This window comes from Lampetra planeri, chromosome 23, assembly GCF_965212315.1.
Source record: "Lampetra planeri chromosome 23, kcLamPlan1.2.h2, whole genome shotgun sequence".
NCBI classification, from domain to species: Eukaryota; Metazoa; Chordata; class Hyperoartia; order Petromyzontiformes; family Petromyzontidae; genus Lampetra; species Lampetra planeri.
The window spans coordinates 7,646,455-7,653,676 of NC_136129.1; the positions used below are offsets into that span (position 1 = coordinate 7,646,455).

Consider the following 7,222-nt stretch of genomic DNA (forward strand, 5'->3'; position numbering starts at 1 on the left):
TTAGAGGTTCGATTCACTCATTAGGTTTGTTAACTAATAGAATGTGGGATGGGGGGTGGGGGGGTATAGCGTAGTTGATGGGGCACTTTCGCTTGCCAATCTAATTACGATAACTGTTACCACGCGCAAGACGAAGATGATAACTGTGCTTGTTGACCCGAGATAACCTCACAGACTCTCTCTCTCTCATCAGCAGCGACACTGCCAAGTTGACGCAGTCGGGGGCGTGGCCGATATGCGTGCTCCAAATTGAGTCATTTTGTGTCATTCTTCAGAATTGGGATGTTTGGGCAATACCAGTTACATCGGATGCTGGGGGTTTTTTCTCTCTCTCATTTAGAAACGACTTCTATTCCCGGTTATTGATGACGTCAGTGGCGAGTGGCATCCGAGTCGGTCTTGCCACGAGCGAGCGTGCCCTGGATGTCCTCCCCCTGTCTGTGCGCAGAGATGAAGACAACGCTGGGCTGTCACGGCGGCGAGCCGCTAACCACTGCGCCACCGCTCCACCGGCAAATCGTTAAGCAGTGAGAGCTTTGCCGAATGTAAACCCGCCTCCCTCCGCTGACAAGAAATTAGCCCGAACCTAAGGGGCCGTCCATAAATGACGTCACGCGATTTTGGACGACTTTTGATGACCCCCCCCGCCTCGTCACACGGCGTCACAAAGTCAAACCCCCCCCCCCCCCTCAAATATGACGTCACAAAGCTTTGCCACCCCCCCCCCCCCCAAATTAAAACTTCAAATCGCTTCAAACGATTGTCATTGTAGTGCGTATTTAATGTGGCGCTGCACTCTGATGTTGTAGGAGAAAACATTTATCAAAAAGTATATTTAATTAAGTTGAACGTGTTTATATTTATTTAAAGTTGCGCATTTTGATGTGACGTCACATTTCTCACCCCCCCCCCCCCTTGTCACACATCGTCACAAATGTCTGACCCCCCCCCCTCTCCCCTAGGTGCGTGACGTCATTTATGGACGGCCCCAACTTACGAGTTGAGAAAATCTGACACCCATACACCGCATCGTCTAGATTATACGACGCTCTTGTCGAGTGAGACGTACCCCCCCGCCCCACAAAGAGCTTGTGCTCGGTACAATGAAAGTTAAACAGATCTGGTTTCACACACAAACACACGCACCTTCCGGATTACACAACACGCACACGCACCGGTTGCTTTAAATTGCAGCGAGGGTTCGGGAAAAGCGCGTCTTCTGGTCCGGGAGTGCGTCTTTTAATCCGGGGAATTAGGTAACTAAGGCAAAGATCCCCCGTGTAGCCTGATCATGCTTGACCTCAGTTCTAGTAATGGGGCAAGTGCTGTTAGCGAGCACTAACGAAGGCCGGCACGGGACATACGAGGTCGTGGGTGGTCAGCACCACGCCCGACCGCTTCCTCTCGTTTGCGGCGATGTCTACGCACCGCGCCGAGTGCAGTACTCATTTGAGGCTGAGTCAACTCAGGCGAGGCCCAGGACCGGTTCAGGTAATCGCCGCCGCGGTGTTGGCGGTGGTAGCGGGGATCGAACCCGGTTTGGCCGGGCTCGTGTCGCGGCGCGCTGATCACAAGCACGCACGCCTGCGCCACCGCTCACCTCCACCCTACACAGACACACACACACCGGTAAACACACGGGCACGTACGCACGCACCTGCAGAATATATCAAATAACACGCGGGTACAAGTCTGCCAAATCGGAAAGGCGCTGGAACTTTGCGGAGAAATGTAACGATGCGGGACGGAGCTTGTACACACACACATGTTTGGGAAGGTGTTGATACCGGCGACTTTCGGGGGGATGCGGAGAAGATGGGGGGGGAGGGGGGGGGGGTCCGGTTTTAACGCCACCCAACAGAGGCTGTATATCGGTCCTAAATCCGAGGGCAGGACCGGCCCCGGCTTGGCGTTTCGTCTTCGCAATCCTTTGCCGGGAGGGAACTCGCATCACGCCAGGGGACGGTGGGTCCGAGCGAGAGCCACCACGTGACTTGCCGGCTTCTTAAACCGTGTGTGGAGCAGGTATCGAGATGATCGGTTTCACACGTAAGTAGTAGGCTATCGCGTCCATATAAATGTGTCGTTAAACCCGCCACCACCCGACACAGCCAACTAGTAAGGTTTGTCACGTAAACAGAACGTGGCCAATTCGTTTCTAGCACAACACACCGGTTGTGTGTTGGAGAGCCAAGCCACAACATTTACACTCCGAGTACGACGTTTCGCCAGTAATTGCAACTAGCTTCATCAGGCGACAGCCAGATTTGTGGAGAAGTTCTCCTGTTTCGTTCCTTAAGAAGAGCACACGAGTGACGTCACCACATCTACACCTCTATTTAAGGAACCAAACAGGAGGACTTCTCCACAAATCTGTGTGTCGCCTGATGAAGCTAGTTGTAGCTACTGGCGAGACGTCCTAAACGGCTCGCCGTTTACTCTACCCGAGCCACCGGGTGCAACAAACGTTTAAATATAGTCACGTATACAGTGTATTCAACATGTGTAGTACAGTGTTTGTTAGGTTGACAACTCATTTTTCGAGAACTGCTTTTAGTGTTTAGTTTGTTGCCCTTCCCCCGCACCTCCGATGAGCATGGTTGCCTACGATGCGAAATTAGTTTAACGTGTGCACATATGTAATGCGAGCGTAAGCGAGGTTTCGCCGCTCAGCTCTGGGCCAATCGGATGCCCGGATGATCAGGGGCGGAGTGGGGGGGGGGGCGCTAAGTGAAGGGGGTGATTTGGAAGGTTCGGGAAGGGCGTGGTGGAAGGTGTAGACGGGATGACGAGAGGGGGGGGGGGATATAAGGGGGGATCCGGAAGAGGCTCGTAGCAGTTGGAATAGACTCGAAGTGGGATTACGTCTGAGCCGTGGGAGGTCTCCAGCGCCATCGGCCACGTGGCTGGAGACGGCTCCAAGCACACCGTCAGCCAGCGGTGTGCGGGAGTGTGACTGACGGCAAGAGCGCGCGGGGCGTGCCAGTGGAACAGCCGGTCCACAGTCGGGACCGGCTGAGTGCGAGCGGCATAACAAGAATAAAGAGAGAGAGACGGAGACCAAGCTGTGTGTCGTCAGAGTCCTTTACTACACATAAAAAAACGTTTCTGTGTGTTGTTTGAAACACAACACGAACATTTACGGCAAACGATTTGTGAACTGTCCTCCATCGGCATCGAGTCTCCGCTTGGGCCGCTCGTTATCCAACTTTCTCTAACGCAGCTCGGCGGGCGACGGAGGCAGCTGCACGCCCGACGCATTCAACAGCTTCATGCGCAATTTCTCCTTCATCTTGCGCTTCTGGTTCTTTGGGAGCGTCGGCTTGCCGGTTTCCGCCACCCTGACAACAACAACCACGTCACAACAAACACGTTATGTATGGGCATACATAACGTGGGTGACCAATAGGTAGCCATCCCTTGATCGCACCCGGGCATCGATCAGCCTCCCATTATATCTGTACCAAATGGAAACTCCCCCGGTACCGCTATTGAAGGCTTTACGAACTACGCGGTCAAAATAGATGTTAAATAATGTGGGAGCCAGCAGACATCCCTGTCGCACCCCAAGGTGTACAGGAAAAGGCTCCGAATCCCGGTCACGTAGTTTTACCCGGGCCCGCTTGCCATCTTACACACACACACACTGACAAGCACACTCTGAAACACACTGTGGTGGCGAGTCAGTGTCTCTGCGTGATGATGAGCGTTGGTGTTAGTCGACTGTGCTTCTCCATGCTGGTCAGCGCAATTTGTTGAAGGTGGGGGCGGGGGGAGCATAGAAACACACTACAACAATGCATTTTGCTGCAGTGTCCTCTGCTACCTTCAACATCAGAAGCGTATCTGAAAGCACACGATGCAGTGACGCCTTTGTTCGGTGGTTAGCCAACAGCCGCCGCTGCGAGGATGAGCGGAGTTCGCGTGATGGTTTATGTTCCTTGACGCGATCAGCAGCGAGGTGTTGTGGGCTTTGTGTCGTCGCGTCACACCCACCTGGTCTGTGCAAGGAGTGCCTTTAGGCGCTCTTGACGACGTTTTTTGTCTTTTTCTTTCGCGCATGAGGGCGGGCAGCGACTTCTTTCCTTTGTTTTACGTCCGATTCCACCCCGACACAACAACAACTGTAGAGAAGGGAGGGAATGACTGTGGCCGAGAAGACCCGAAGCTTCGTGCGGAGCGACAGACCAGGTAGCGACCACACAGCGTTACGCAACCGATGGAAAGATAATGCCGCGCGACTGATTCGGAGTGAGACCTCTGCTGTTAAACTGGAGCCGGTCATAAGCACACTGCCCAGGTATGGGAAACTTTCCACTCTCCACTACTGCCCCATCACCGATTGGGAGTTGTGGGGGTGGAGTGTCCGATGGTACAAACTACCCAGGCAGGTGCTTAGTTTGTGGGGCTGATGGTAAGGCCCCACCTCTTAGTGGCACGCTCCAGTCTCAGCAGCAGCGTCTCCAACTTCTCCCATTACCAAATCGGCATACATAACGTGGTTGACCAATAGGGAGCCATCCCTTGATCGCACCCGGGCATCGATCAGCCTCCCATTATATCTGTACCGAATGGAAATTCCCCCTGTACAGCTATTGAAGGCTTCACGAACGAAGCGGTCAAAATAGATGTTAAATAATGTGGGAGCCAGAGGACATCCCTGTCGCACCCCAAGGTGTACAGGGAAAGGCTCCGACTCCCGGTCACGTAGTTTTACCCGGGCCCGCTCACCATCACGCACACACACACACCGAGTGGTGGCGAGTCAGTGTCTCTGCATGATGATGAGCGTGGGTGTTAGTCGACTGTGCGTCTCCATGCTGGTCAGTGCAAGTTGTTGAAGGTGGTGGGGGGGGGGGGGAGAAGCATAGAAATACACTACAACAATGTATTTTGCTGCAGTGCCCTCTGCTACCTTCAACATTGCTTTCAGTAACCTATAACACTTGTTTTGTGTGTGGTGTTCACCCATCCAAGCCTTAGCTTCGGAGATCTGGTGCTGGTAACACAAATATTTATAATTAAAAAATACTGCTCACAAGCATGCAGAACTTCTTTCACACCGTACGTAGCCAACCGTGCTAATCAGGGAGGTGTGGGGAAAGGACAACAACATAAATGCAAAAAATCTGTACCGAAGAAATTAGTTTTCAATCTAGATTTTAAACTGAAAAGTTAAAGGGGCATCCTAATATCAGAAGGGCAAATCCCAGACGATTGCAGAAGCGCATCTGAAAGCGCACGATGTAGCGACGCATTTGTTCGGTGGTTAGCCAAAAGTCGCCTCTGCGACGATGAGCGCAGTTCGCGTGATGGTTTATGCTCATTGACGCTATCAGCAGCGAGGTGTTGTGGTTCATTTGTGACGAGTGCTTCGTGTCGTCGCTGCACACGCACCTGGGCCGAGGATTGAGCCGCGCCGAGTCTCCCCTTGTGCCGCGCTCACCCATGTCGAAGTTTCTCTTGACTTGCCTGTACGCGTTCCACTGCATCCAGTACACACACACACACACGACTGATGAAGACCGGCATGGCACACGAGAGGGCAGAGGTGGGACAAAGTCATTGTTATGCAAGTCCAAGTCGAGTCGCAAGTCATCAAATTCATGACTCGAGTCCAAGTCACATGACTCGAGTCCACATCTCATAGGTGGGACAAAGTCATTGTTATGCAAGTCCAAGTCGAGTCGCAAGTCATCAAATTCATGACTCGAGTCCGACTCGAGTCCAAGTCACATGACTCGAGTCCACATCTCATAGGTGGGACAAAGTCATTGTTATGCAAGTCCAAGTCGAGTCGCAAGTCATCAAATTCATGACTCGAGTCTGACTCGAGTCCAAGTCACATGACTCGAGTCCACATCTCATAGGTGGGACAAAGTCATTGTTATGCAAGTCCAAGTCGAGTCGCAAGTCATCAAATTCATGACTCGAGTCTGACTCGAGTCCAAGTCACATGACTCGAGTCCACATCTCAGAGGTGGGACAAAGTCATTGTTATGCAAGTCCAAGTCGAGTCGCAAGTCATCAAATTCATGACTCGAGTCCGACTCTAGTCCAAGTCACATGACTCGAGTCCACACCTCTGCGAGAGGGTGGTTATCCGGCACCACGCCCGGCTGTCCGCGTCTCCCTAGTGGTGATGTTTACACACCACACCTAGTAATCATTAAGGGCCGAGTGGACCAGAGGGAGATCCACGACCGGTTCAGATATGTGACGGCGAGCAACGTACCTTCTAAGAGCTTGGACCTCTGCTCCGACATGGTCGAGGGAGCGTCTATCGCACTCCCTGGGTCTGCTCACCGCCCCGTGCCTCGCCTCTTGCGGAAGAACACAGCGCTCACGTAACCACGAGCTTGCTCAGCCACTCATTCACTCGTTAACTCGCTGCTTTAGAATTCCACATCGTTGAGCCGTCATGGATGGCCAGGTCACTAATGAAGAAGAGCTGTATAGCCCAGGAGACCTTACCTGGTCAAATGAAAAAAAAAATGTTTTGTTTATATCCAGCAAGATTCATTCAGTTATGCACTCGCTCATGCAACACTCCTTCACTTATTCATTCACACGCCCGTTCACTCGCTAAAGGACTCACTCAATCGCTTGTCGATGCACATCCTGGCCACTGTGTCACACCCTCCTCATACCGACGCACAAACACGTAAACACCTACTCGGGCAAGCTGGCACAAGACAGCGGAAAGTGGAAACAAATGCTCAAGTCTGGCGAGGCTCTTCTCTGGCTCCCGATCTTAAATAGAGCAGCAGCAGGGTGACGTCATCAATTAACTAATCAGGTGCAACGATTTGAGGCGATGGGGGGGGGGTATTGTAATTATTTACTAGATTAGTAATCAGGCAATTGTTGCGATGCGAGTTGTAGATTAGTAATCACTCTGTGCTGTCGTTGTACACTGACACACACGCACGTGTACGCCAAGACGGCGAATCATAAGTTACGTAGGGAGTGTGAGAATAAGAGGATGCAAGTGGGAGTGAGTGAGTTAGATTGCTTGCGTGCGCGCTCTTCGGCAAATAGCACGGACGAGGGCTACGTGGAAGGGAGGTCGCGATCGTTTGACATTGTGTGTTTTTTTTTTTAGAAAGGACACTGCCCCGCGATAGGGCGACAGAGAGCGCGTGGGATGAACTGCGGAAAGAAACAAACAAGGATGTGAATTGAATGCAAATACGCGTCGGAGTTCCCGGAACAGCGGCGG

At 52.3% G+C, this 7,222-nt stretch overlaps 1 long non-coding RNA gene across 2 annotated transcripts; it reads right to left on the minus strand.

The window, feature by feature from the left end:
- Nucleotides 1-3,066: 3,066 nt before the first annotated feature.
- On the minus strand, nucleotides 3,067-6,872 carry LOC144726389 (uncharacterized). Of its 2 annotated transcripts, none has more exons than XR_013587270.1 (5): nucleotides 6,677-6,872; nucleotides 6,236-6,474; nucleotides 5,398-5,486; nucleotides 3,997-4,124; nucleotides 3,067-3,341 (listed from the first exon to the last, which is right to left on the minus strand). It is a non-coding gene; the product is annotated as an uncharacterized LOC144726389 (long non-coding RNA). The 2 variants fall into 2 exon arrangements; XR_013587269.1 differs by having other exon boundaries at nucleotides 6,599-6,863.
- Between the last annotated feature and the right edge of the window lie 350 nt (nucleotides 6,873-7,222).